At 40.4% G+C, this 13,404-nt stretch overlaps 1 long non-coding RNA gene across 1 annotated transcript in view; it reads left to right on the top strand.

The window, feature by feature from the left end:
• The window catches only part of LOC141173006 (uncharacterized), a 36,320-nt gene extending 23,936 nt beyond the window's left edge, over positions 1-12,384 (top strand). The window contains exon 3 of the long non-coding RNA XR_012252570.1: positions 11,563-12,384. This is a non-coding gene — a long non-coding RNA (uncharacterized lncRNA). The remainder of the gene's footprint in view (positions 1-11,562) is intronic.
• The last annotated feature ends 1,020 nt before the right edge of the window (positions 12,385-13,404 follow it).

Here is a 13,404-nt window from a genome sequence, read left to right as displayed (position 1 = left end):
GCCGAGTGGAGATATCTCCTCCGTAATGTGCACCAGGAGGTGATATCAGCCGCGCACTCTATACAATATAATTGCTTTTCTATTTTTTAAATATTTATGGGTTTTTAAGTGGTGTCAAAAGAAAAAAAAGTGAAGTATGGGTTCATAATACATTTCTGAAACCATTCTGCATATTTATCCATGGACAATCTTTTGAGATGTCCATGTTTTATGGTCAGTCCATGGTCCCTCAAGCCATAGCCAAATGTCAATTCTTCATCCTTTAAATGTAGCCAGTTTTGACGCCTTAGAGGCTCGATTTCCATAGTTGAGATTGAGAACAATGTTATAAAGTTGCTGGTTTGTTCTTTTAAGACAAACCCCTTCTGTATGCCAAATAGGGTCATATGGATGCCAAAAAGGGACATTCCCATATGGGACGCTACAGGCCAGAGACGAGAGCCACTAAGTAAGAATTTCCCCTACGCTAGTTAACCTGACCAATCCATGTAATACATGGCTGGCCTTTTATTTGCGTGACCAGTATGTAGTTGTAAGAGGTTCCAGGTGTAAGGAGATGGACATACTCTTCACATTCCCCCTTGAAGAAACAAGTATAATGTTATGTGATGTAATGTGAACTGTGATGTGGGTTAAAGGTGTTAGTAATAATGATGATGTGCGTAGTTTGACAGTAGAGATAGTTAGAGGTAATGTTTGGGACTAGCCCAGAGTGGGAGGGGGTAGGTTGAAGGGTAAGTGACAATTTTCTGATCAGAGAGTCAGATAGGGTCTGGAGTGCATAGAAAGAGAACCTAAGGTTCATTGTGAGCAGTGCCACATTCTATGGTGTCACTGAGGTGAGAGGAGACTGAAAGGAAGAGATAGCGAGATCTGGAGCAAAAGTGAATACGAATGTGTACCTGCTATCTCTTGTATAAATTCCGTGCCAAGTTCCCGTTCAGTAAAAAGTTTATTTTTAACTAGTGGTCTCCCTCAATGAATTGTGAAACACCTGGTCCTGGTAAACCACCAACATTGGTTATATGGGGCTTGAATGGGTGTAGAGCCCTCACAGCACAAGTCCATACACCCAGCTAGGACCCCCACCTTCATGTAACGTGTCAGGGCGCAACAGACGAGTACGTCGCCCATGGCTACTGCCCCGTGCCATGCTGCACAGGAACCAGACCCAGTGAATGCTGAGATGGTTTCTTTTAAAGAAAAGTCTTTCTCGATAAGAAAAACCCTGTAATTGAGTGTATTCCATATCTTTGTACTATTTGAAGTGTCTTAACTTCAAAAAGAGTTGACTAACAAGGAATTGTGCTCATATAGATAAATTGATGATTCCTCAGGAGTGGGACTTGGCCAGACTAGTGACAAATACATTTCACTAAGAATTTTCCCTTAGAAAGTATGACCTTACCTTGGTGGGACGACCAAACTTAGTATTTCTGATTGGGTTAGGAAGACTGACCATGAGGAATTATACATAATAATATATGTTCCCTCTGGGGTGGAACTTGGGCAGAATATGGTCATAAATTAATTTATACTAGACCTTCCAAAAGAAAATATGGAATCATCCTGATATTTCAATACAGATCAGTATAATTTTGTTATGGTCAGGTTGACCATACCGGCATTACACAGAATGTGTTTCCTCAAGGGTGGGACTTGAGAACATTAGTGGCATAAATGTAATTAGAGCTACTAATAAGAAGCATGGTGACATCTTGGTATAAGTGTAAGTTGTGAGAGATTCCAGGAACCAGACCTATTGATTGTTGGGATGGTTGTTTTAAGAAAAGATTCTTTCTTGATAAGAAAACCCTGTAATTGAGTGTATTCAATATCTTTGTACTATTTAACGTGTCTTAACTTCAAAAAGATTTCACTAACAAGGAATTGTGCTTATAAAGATAAATTGATGATTCCCCAGGGGTGGGACTTGGCCAGATTAGTGACAAATACGATACATTTCACTAAGAATTTTCCCTTATAGATGTTGTGAAGTTGAACCACAGGTTTCTGAACTATTTTGAACGTTAGTTGTTGAAGTAAAGTAAAGTTGAAGTAAAGTATCAAGGTCCCACCTCATTCATGTATATGTCCTATTATAATAATTTTTGAACTTGTAGTCAATTAGAAAATAATATACATAGCAGTTCCCTATAAGACTGCTTTTCTGTTATTGGGATGGCTTCCTTTAAGTGGCTGTGACCCAGTATTACACCTCCTAGTGGCTGTGATCCAGTATTACACCTCCTAGTGGCTGCGATCCAGTATTTCACCTCCTAGTGGCTGTGACCCAATATTACACATCCTAGTGGCTGTGACCCAGTATTACACCTCTATTGGCTGTGACCCAGTATTACACTTCCTAGTGGCTGTGATCAAGTATTACACCTCCTAGTGGCTGTGATCCAGTATTACACCTCCTAGTGGCTGTGATCCAGTATTACACTTCCTAGTGGTTGTGACCCAGTAATAAACCTCCTAGTTGCTGTGACCCAGTATTACACCTCCTAGTGGTTGTGACCCAGTATTACACCTCCTTGTGGCTGTGACCCAGTATTATACCTCCTCGAGGTTGCGACCCAGTTCTACACTTCCTAGTGGATGTGACCCACTATTACACCTCCTAGTGGCTGTGATCCAGTATTACACCTCCTAGTGGCTGTGACCCAGTATTACACTTCCAAGTGTCTGTGACCCAGTATTAGACTTTCTAGTGTCTTTGACCCAGTATTACACCTCTATTGGCTGTGACCCAGTAGTACACCTCCTAGTGGCTGTGACCCAGTATTACACCTCCTAGTGGCTGTGACCCAGTAGTACACCTCCTAGAGGCTGTGACCCAGTATTACACCTCCTAGTGGCTGTGACCCAGTATTATACCTACTAGTGGCTGTGACCCAGTATTACATCTCCTAGTGGCTGTGACCCGGTATTACACCTCCTAGTGACTGTGAGCCAGTATTACACCTCCTAGTGGCTGTGATCCAGTATTACACCTCCTAGTGGCTGTGACCCAGTATTACACCTCCTAGTGACTGTGACCCAGTATTATACCTCCTAGTGGCTGTGACCCAGTATTACACCTCCTAGTGACTGTGACCCAGTATTACACCTCCTAGTGGCTGTGATCCAGTATTACACCTCCTAGTGGGTGTGACCCAGTATTACACCTCCTGGTGCGTGTGACCCAGTATTACACCTCCTAGTGACTGTGACCCAGTATTACACCTCCAAGTGGCTGTGACCCAGTATTAGACTTTCTAGTGTCTTTGACCCAGTATTACACCTCTATTGGCTGTGACCCAGTAGTATACCTCCTAGTGGCTGTGACCCAGTATTACACCTCCTAGTGCTGTGACCCAGTATTACACCTCCTAGTGGCTGTGACCCAGTATTACACCTCCTAGTGGCTGTGACCCAGTATTAGACTTTCTAGTGTCTGTGACCCAGTATTACACCTCTATTGGCTGTGACCCAGTAGTACACCTCCTAGTGGCTGTGACCCAGTATTACACCTCCTAGTGGCTGTGACCCAGTATTACACCTCCTAGTGGCTGTGACCCAGTATTATACCTCCTAGTGGCTGTGACCCAGTATTGCAGGTGCTAGTGGCTGTGACCCAGTATTACACCTCCTAGTGACTGTGACCTAGTATTATACCTCCTAGTGGCTGTGACCCAGTATTACATTTCCTAGTGGCTGTGACCCAGTATTACACCTCCTAGTGACTGTGACCCAGTATTACACCTCCTAGTGGCTGTGATCCAGTATTACACCTACTAGTGGGTGTGACCCAGTATCACACCTCCTAGTGACTGTGACCCAGTATTATACCTCCTAGTGGCTGTGACCCAGTATTACATCTCCTAGTGGCTGTGACCCAGTATTACACCTCCTAGTGACTGTGACCCAGTATTACACCTCCTAGTGGCTGTGACCCAGTATTGCACGTCCTAGTGGCTGTGACCCAGTATTACACCTCTTAGTGACTGTGACCCAGTATTATACCTCCTAGTGGCTGTGACCCAGTTTTACATTTCCTAGTGGCTGTGACCCAGTATTACACCTCCTAGTGACTGTGACCCAGTATTACACCTCCTAGTGGCTGTGACCCAGTATTACACCTCCTAGTGGGTGTGACCCAGTATCACACCTCCTAGTGACTGTGACCCAGTATTATACCTCCTAGTGGCTGTGACCCAGTATTATACCTCCTAGAGGTTGTGGCCCAGTTCTACACCTCCTAGTGGCTGTGATCCAGCATTATACCTCCTATTGACTGCGACCCAGTATTACACCTCTATTGGTTGTGACCCAGTGTTACACCTCCTAGTGGCTGTGACCTAGTATTACACCTCCTAGAAGCTGTGACTCAGTTCTACATCTCCTAGTGGCTGTGACCCAGTATTACACCGCCTAGTGCCAGTGAACCAGTATTACACCTCCTAGTGGATGTGATTCAGCATTACACCTCCAAGTGGCTGTGACCCAGCATTACACCTCCTAGTGGCTGTGATCCAGTATTACACCTCTAGTGGCTGTGATCCAGTATTACACCTCCTAGTGGCTGTGACCCTGCATTACACCTTCTAGTAGCTGTGACCCAGTATTACACCTCTAGTGGCTGTGACCCAGTATTACACCTTCTAGTGGCTGTGCCCCAACATTACACTTCCTAGTGACTATGATCCAGTAATATACCTCCTAGTGGCTGTCACTCACTATTACACCTCCTAGTGGCTGTCACTCACTATTACACCTCCTAGTGGCTGTGAACCAGTATTACACCTCCTAGTGGCTGTGATCCAATATTACACCTTATAGTGGCTGTGATCCAGTTTTACACCTTGTAGATTGCGAGCCCTCGTGGGCAGGGTCCTTACTCCTCCTGTACCAGTCACTGTCACATTGTGTTCAAGATTATTGTACTTGTATTTGCTATGTATACCCCTTTTTACATGTAACGCGCCATGGAATAAATGGCGCTATAATAATAAATAATAATAATAATAATAATAATAGTGGCTGTGATCCAGTATTACACCTTATAGTGGCTGTGAACCAGTATTACACCTCCTAGTGGCTGTGATCCAGTATTATACCTTCTAGTGGTTGTGACCCAGTATTACACCTCCTACTGGTTGTGATCCAGTATTACACCTCCTAGTGGCTGTGATCCAGTATTACACCTTATAGTGGCTGTGATCCAGTATTACACCTCCTAGTGGCTGTGATCCAGTATTACACCTCCTAGTGGCTGTGACCCAGTATTACACCTCCTACTGGCTGTGATCCAGTATTACACCTCCTAGTGGCTGTGATCCAGTATTACACATCCTAGTGGCTGTGACCCAGTATTACACCTCCTACTGGCTGTGATCCAGTATTACACCTCCTAGTGGCTGTGATCCAGTATTACACCTCCTAGTGGCTGTGACCCAGTATTACACCTCCTACTGGCAGTGATCCAGTATTACACCTCCTAGTGGCTGTGATCCAGTATTACACCTCCTAGTGGCTGTGACCCAGTATTACACCTCCTACTGGCTGTGATCCAGTATTACACCTCCTACTGGCTGTGATCTAGTATTACACCTCCTATTGGCTGTTTTACAATCTTCCAGTCATCTGTTTTCTGCAGTCTGCTTCTTCTGGTGTGTATACGTTGCTTAGTTTGGGGTCAATGCTGTGGTCAATGGTCGTGCACTAACTCCATTTCTCGAAGGATACTAAAACTCAATCAGTCGGTGACTTTTTAGTATCGTCCATTTGCAGGATAGATTTAATATTGCTAAGAGCAGTGCTATAGATTATGCAAGGAAAAAAAAAATGTCAAGAATTACTCGGCGGCAGGCATGATGGCGATGGTGGAGGACACATTACAAATGACTGCTCCGTCACACAGTGAACGGCTACAGGGCAGGAATGGAATTGTGTAGACTGGAACCTCTACTTCTTGGCATGAGAGAATTAATGAGAACAGGACGAGTATGCAAATCAGCCACCGATTTCCATAATAATCCAGTTAGGTGAGCGCCGCACTATAAACCTCAAGCCAGGGACAATCCCAGAACGTAGATTAGTTTCGGCAGTGAACCTAAGCTCCTTTGGGAATTTAGTGGTTAACCGACTATTCTATACAACTTCTTTATTTTATATAAGAAAGTTTCAATGCAGCAAATTTCCCCACACGGGATCTCAATTGTCATTACCCATATACCCTCCCCTATGCATGCCCTTGGCTGCCACTGAAAAAAGGCCACCACCACTAAACTGAGCCTTACTGCAGGGTATTGTGTAGTGTTATATGGTTAACACACTGCTACAGATTCAGAGACCAGGAAAATGTCTTTCTTAAAGTGAATGTCCATCTCTTAGTTCCATTTCCGTTTTTTTCAAGCTAGCATTTGGCTCAGCTCAGTCTGTACATTGCTCCCCTTCCTCTTCAGCTCATTCACTATATGGTACTGAACCCACCTCTATATTTTGACCTCAAAACCTGGACTATCACCAAATCCCATGTGGATGCCATGGTGCCCATGGACATAGAGGGCCCATTTCAGGTTGATCTCATATCCAATTTAGTAGGTGTTGTGGTGGCATAGCTTTAGGTTCATGGACCTCAATGCAGAATCTAAAACAGAGCCTTCCATTGTCATAGGTCTTAATACTATTGGTCTTTCTATATGATACCAAAGGGCCCTTTAGGGCCCATGTAGGGCTGTGATCCAACTGCAATGCTTGCACCCACTATAGTTACTCTTCTGCAAGGATGTGGTCTTCACTGGTTCATGACTGTCATGTTAAAAAAGAAAAAATAATTAAGGGCACCAAGACCTATTGTTGTGGGGGTTCAGTCATGATCCTGGTGCTCGTGTCAAGCAGACCCATTATTGCAATTATCATCTATATTTCTTACTTTGTAAGGGCTTTGGCTTTTCATGTTGTAAATAAGATATATAAGATTTTTTTGGGTTAAATAAAAAGAAGGTGTCCAAATTAGACACCTCCTTATTAATTTGCAGTTCCTCATGGGGGGGATCACTCTACTGGGAATAGTAACTTTGTCAACGTTCCGCAAACATTTGAGCTTTCATATTTACCTAAAAGGTATAGGTCAAAACAGGGTATTTGTTCTCCAATGATATATTTTGACCTCAAAACCTAGACCATAACCAAAGCCTATGTAGTTACAATGGGGTCCATGGACAAAGAGGGCCCATTTCAGGTTGATCTCATTGCCAATTTAGTAGATGTTGTGATTCCATAGCTTTAAGTTCGTTGACTTCAATGCAATATCTAAAACCGAGCCCTCCATTATCATGGGTCTTAATACTATTGGTCTTTCTATATGAGGGAATGGGCACTTTAGGGCCCGTGTAGGGTTGAGGTGCAACCGCAACCCTTGCATCCACTATAGTTACTCCCCTGCAAGGATGTGGTCTTCACAGGGGCTGTAATGTTAGAAAACAAAGAAAAGGCCACCAAGACCTATTGTTGTGGGTGTTCAGTCATGATCTTGGTGCTTGTGTCAAGCAGCTCCTGAAGGGGCCCCCGTTATTATAGCTGTCATCTATATTTCTTACTGTGTAATGGCTTTGGCTTTCATTTTATAAACAAGATATATAAGATAGGATGTTTTATTGGGTTAAATAAAAAGATGGTGCCCAAATTAGACACCTCCTTATTAATTTGTAGTTCCTCATAGGCGGGATCACTCTACTGGGAATAGTAATTTTGTCTTCGTTCCGCAAACATTTGAGCTTTCTTACTTACCTAAAAGGTATAGGTCAAAACAGGGTATCTGTTCTCTAATGATGATTATATTTTGACCTTAAAACCTAGACCACGACCAAAGCCTATGTAGATACAATGGGACCCATGGACAAAGAGGGCCCATTTCTGGTTGATCTCATATCCAATTTAGTAGATGTTGTGGTTCCATAGCTTTACGTTCATGGACCTCAATGTAAAATCTAAAACAGAGCCCTCCATTATCATGGGTCTTAATACTATTGGTCTTTCTATATGAGACTAAAGAGCTCTTTAGGGCCCATATAGGGTTGAGGTACAACCGCAATACTTGCATCCACTATAGTTACTCCCCTGAAAGGATGTGGTCTTCACAGGTGCTGTAATGTTAGAAAACTAAGAAAAGACCAAGACCTATTGTTGTGAGTGTTCAGTCATGATCCTGGTGCTTGTGTCAAGCTTGTAGTTGTCATCTATATTTCTTACTTGGTAATGGCTTTGGCTTTCATGTTATAATCAATATATAAAATATAGGATGTTTTATTGGGTTAAATAAAAAGATGTCCAAATTAGACACTTCCTCATTAATTTTTATTGGGTTAAGTAAAAAGGTGTCCAAATTAGCCACCTCCTTGTTAATTTGCAGTTAATCCTGGGCGGGGTCACACTACTGGGAATAGTAATTTTGTCAATCTTCCATAAACATTTGAGCTTTCTGATTTACCTAAATGGTATAAGTCAAAACAGGGTATCTGTTCTCCAATTATATATTTTGACCTCAAAAGCTAGACCATAACCAAAGCTTATGTAGATACAATGGGGCCCATGGACAAAGAGGGCCTATTTCAGCTTGATCTCATAGACAATTTAGTATTATAAAATATAGTATGTTTTATTGGGTTAAATATAAAGAAGGGGTCCAAGTTAGACATCTCATTATTAATTTTTATTGGGTTAAGTAAAAAGGTGTCAAACTAGACACTTCCTTGTTAATTTGAAGTTCCTCCTGGGCTGGGTCAGTCTACTGGAAATAGTAATTTTTTCAATGTTCCACAAAAATTTGAGCTTTCTGACTTACCTAATAGGTATAGGACAAGACAGGGTATTCGTACCCCACTAAGAAAGCCCTAATTAGGGGGTGATCCCTTTAAAATTTATTTATATTTATTTACGGGATGCCAGCACAGGAAATCATCCAGTGTAATAGATCCACCTCTAAATCTGAAAAACTTTTCTTCCTTGTTTTTGGCACGCCTGGCATCTCCTGTAAATCCCACAGACCCCAATGTATTTATTGGCACAATAATTTAAATGCAGCAAGACGACGATGAGACATGAGGGATTGTGTGCAGCGAGCGCGGGGTCCCAGAGAGGCAGAACTGGCACTATGTAGAAAATTATTGTAAAAACAACAGTAAGAAAATTCTGCATTTGATGATGTAAATGTAAAATGAGGACAGTGGAGAAGCCGGGATAATGCTCTGACCGATAGATTGCCCATTGTTTCAAAACTTGAATTTTATCCTTCTTCTGCCATGGGAAATGTAATGAATAAACCCATCCCTGCGCCATCTGCTCCACTGAACAGCAGCCAGTGTATATCATACTGGTACATGGGGAGAGGAAAAACTACTTACCATAGACTAATCCATTATACTGGCCGGCTGCAATGTACGGTATACATACACCAATTGTATAATCCTACTGTATTGTTCCACTAAGCATGCAGACACGTATGAAAATGAATGCACAGATCAGTAAGCAAATACACCTAGATGTAAAACACATGAAAAAGAGGTGGAATATGTACTCTGACTATTAAGCATATAGGGGGCAATATAATAGCAGTTATATTCTTGTACGTAAGGGCAGTATTATAGTAGTTATATTCTTGTACATAGGGGCAGTATTATAGTAGTTATATTCTTGTACATAGGATCAGTATTATAGTAGTTATATTCTTGTACATAGGAGCAGTATTATAGTAGTTATATTCTTGTACATAGGAGTAGTATTATAGTAGTTATATTCTTGTATATAGGGGCAGTATTATAGCAGTTATATTCTTGTACATAGGAGCAGTATTATAGTAGTTATATTCTCGTACATAGGGACAGTATAAAAGTAGTTATATTCTTGTACATTGGAGCAGTATTATAGTAGTTATATTTTTGTACATAGGGGCAGTATTATAGTAGTTATATTCTGTACATAGAGGCAGTATTATAGTAGTTATATTCTTGCACATAGGGGACAGTATTATAGTAGTTATATTCTTGTACATAGGGGGCAGTATTATAGTAGTTATATTCTTGTACATAGAGGCAGTATTATAGTAGTTATATTCTTGTACACAGGGGGCAGTATTATAGTAGTTATATTCTTGTACATAGGGGACAGTATTATAGTAGTTATATTCTTGTACATAGAGGCAGTATTATAGTAGTTATATTCTTGTACACAGGGAGCAGTATTATAGTAGTTATATTCTTGTACATAGGGAGCAGTATTATAGTAGTTAGTGTCTTGTACATAGGGGCCGTATTATAGTAGTTATATTGTTGAACATGGGGGCAGTATTATAGTAGTTATATTCTTGTACATAGGGGGCAGGATTATAGTAGTTATATTTTTGTACATAGGGGCAGTATTATAGTAGTTATATTCTTGTACATAGGGGGCAGTATTATAGTAGTTAGTGTATTGTACATAGGGGCCGTATTATAGTAGTTATATTCTTGAACATAGGGGGCAGTATTATAGTAGTTATATTCTTGTACATAGGGGGCAGGATTATAGTAGTTATATTCTTGTACATAGGGGCAGTATTATAGTAGTTATATTCTTGTACATAGGAGCAGTATTATAGTGGTTATATTCTTGCACATAGGGAGCAGTATTATAGTAGTTATATTCCTGTACATAGGGGGCAGTATTATAGTAGTTATATTCCTGTACATAGGGGGCAGTATTATAGTAGATATATTCTTGTACATAGGAGCAGTATTATAGTAGTTATATTCTTGTACATAGGGGGCAGTATTATAGTAGTTATATTCTTGTACATAGGAGCAGTATTATAGTAGTTATATTCTTGTACATAGGGGCAGTATTATAGTAGTTATATTCTTTTACATAGGAGGCAATATTATAGTAGTTATATTCTTTTACATAGGGAGCAGTATTATAGTAGATATATTCTTGTACATAGGGGCAATATTATAGTAGTTATATTCTTGTACATAGGGGGCAGTATTATAGTAGATATATTCTTGTACATAGGAGCAGTATTATAGTAGTTATATTCTTGTACATAGGGGGCAGTATTATAGTAGTTATATTCTTGTACAGAGGAGGCAGTATTATAGTAGTTATATTCTTATACATAGGAGGCAATATTATAGTAGTTATATTCTTGTACATAGGAGCAGTATTATAGTAGTTATATTCTTTTACATAGCGGCAGTATTATAGTAGTTATATTCTTGTACATAGGGGCAGTATTATAGTAGTTATATTCTTGTACATAGGGGCAGTATTATAGTAGTTATATTCTTGTACATAGGGGCAGTATTATAGTAGTTATATTCTTGTACATAGGAGCAGTATTATAGTAGTTATATTCTTGTACATAGGAGCAGTATTATAGTAGTTATATTCTTGTACATAGGGGGCAGTATTAAAATGTTAGCTTTCTCTTCTTATCGTATTTCTCCAAACAAAACATAATGGATGATTAGTTTAGTCTTTCCAAATTGATAAGCTTTGTGCCTAAATACAAGTTGTTTTCCCTCTCTTTATCACTAGGGGTTCATCTCTCTTCAAGATCTGTTGCTTTCCCGGGAAAGACGCTCCGTGTTGGGTATCTGTATCTTCTGCTGCGGATGCTGCAAGAAGATGAGGGGATGTGGAATGTGTTGCATGACGTAATCTCACGTCTCCAAGATCCTATGAAGATCGAATGCTCTGCGGAGTTTTACATAGATTTCTTTAGAAGATTATTCCGATTTTATATGTGGACAAAGCTGACAAATATTTGTCTCTTCACAAAGTCTTCTTAAACTGACACATTGGGGGTCAAGATAGCCATGATTTAATGTTCCATGTTTTGGATAGAGTAGGGCCAGAGGTGGGACTGACATAGGAGAACATTAAAAAGAAGAAAGCGATCCTTATAGGTAGCTTCCTTATAAATCAAAGCCCAACCCTATATAAAGCCTGAAACATGGCTGGGCTTATCAACCAAACCAGAGGCCCTCATCTGAACTTGTCCCTTTTTTTTTGCCTCATCAGTTCAGATTACGGACCTGGTTGACAGCTTTTGAAGATGCTTTTGAAGGATCTTGGTTCTTCACAAGTCTCTTGTGTTCCTTACAATTTTATGGATGCTATTATGTCCATTGTAGGGAAATATTATTGTCTGGATGGAATATTCTATAATTTCAGTAAATATTTTGGCATATTTGGATGGCTGGGGCTGGACTGGGATGTAAATGTGCAGCGGATCAAAGGAATTTCTTCAAGACACAAGAGGAAAAGAGGTTTCCAGTCTGTGTAAATAATGATTATATAAAAAGAAGGATCAAATGGGTTAATTCAGTGCTGCCGTGAAAGAATGGAGGAGGATGCCAATCCAGTTGTAAGTGGTTTATTCGTCAACGCATTTCAATGTATACAACTGCTTCTTCTGGTGGTCGTCCTGATGAAGGAATTGTATACTTTGAAACGCGTTGACAAATAAACCACTTACTACTGGATTGGCATTCTCCATTTTTTCACGGCAGCGCAGAATAACCGATTTGATTTTTCTTTTTATGCATTCATCTACTTGTGGTTGTGTGCAAACAACCCAATCAGGTGGGCACATTTTATGCATTTCTGTTAATATTGCTACCCAGATAAGACCCTATTTTGAGCTTTGTCTCCTTCCAGTATTTTCCTTCTCGTAAATAATGGTTATGAAGGATCTGAAAGAAAAACTGGAGCGATGATTCACAGGCGCTACCAAGAAATGCTGACACTGGATTTGAGTTACCATGATATTTATTCATACAACGCATTTCGGAATCGGATTACCTCCATATTCAGGTAGCCTGGAAAAGGAGTCGATCCGATTCCAAAATGCATTGTATGAATAAATATCCTGGTATCGCATATATTCTTCTTCAGGTAGATACCTTAGGGATTCGATCCGATTCCAAAATGCATTGTAAGAGTAAAATTCCATCTAACACATATGCTCCTCTTCAAGTAGATACCTGAAGAAGGGGACAATCCGATTCTGAAATGCATTGTATGAATAAATATCCTGATATCGCATATATTCTTCTTCAGGTAAATACCTGAAGAAGTCGATCCGATTCCAAAATGCGTTTTATGAGTAAAAGTCCATCTAACACATATGCTCCTCTTCAAGTATATACCGGAAGAAGGAGACGATCGGATTCCGAAATGCTTTGTATAAATAAAGATCCTGGTAATTCATATGTTCTTCTTCAGGTAGACACCTGAAAAAGGAGTCTATTTGATTCAGAAACACATTGTATAAATAAAGATCCTGGTAATGCATATCATCTTCTTCAGGTATCCACCTGAATAAGGAGTCGATCCGATTCTGATATGCATTCTATGACTAAAGATCCTGGTAAC

The sequence above is a fragment of the Phyllobates terribilis genome, unplaced genomic scaffold (assembly GCF_046119375.1).
Source record: "Phyllobates terribilis strain yellow unplaced genomic scaffold, ASM4611937v1 Scaffold_12__6_contigs__length_324123572, whole genome shotgun sequence".
Lineage (NCBI taxonomy): Eukaryota > Metazoa > Chordata > Amphibia > Anura > Dendrobatidae > Phyllobates > Phyllobates terribilis.
The sequence above is the reverse complement of the archived record's forward strand: the minus strand, read 5'-3'. Positions and strand labels throughout refer to the sequence as shown.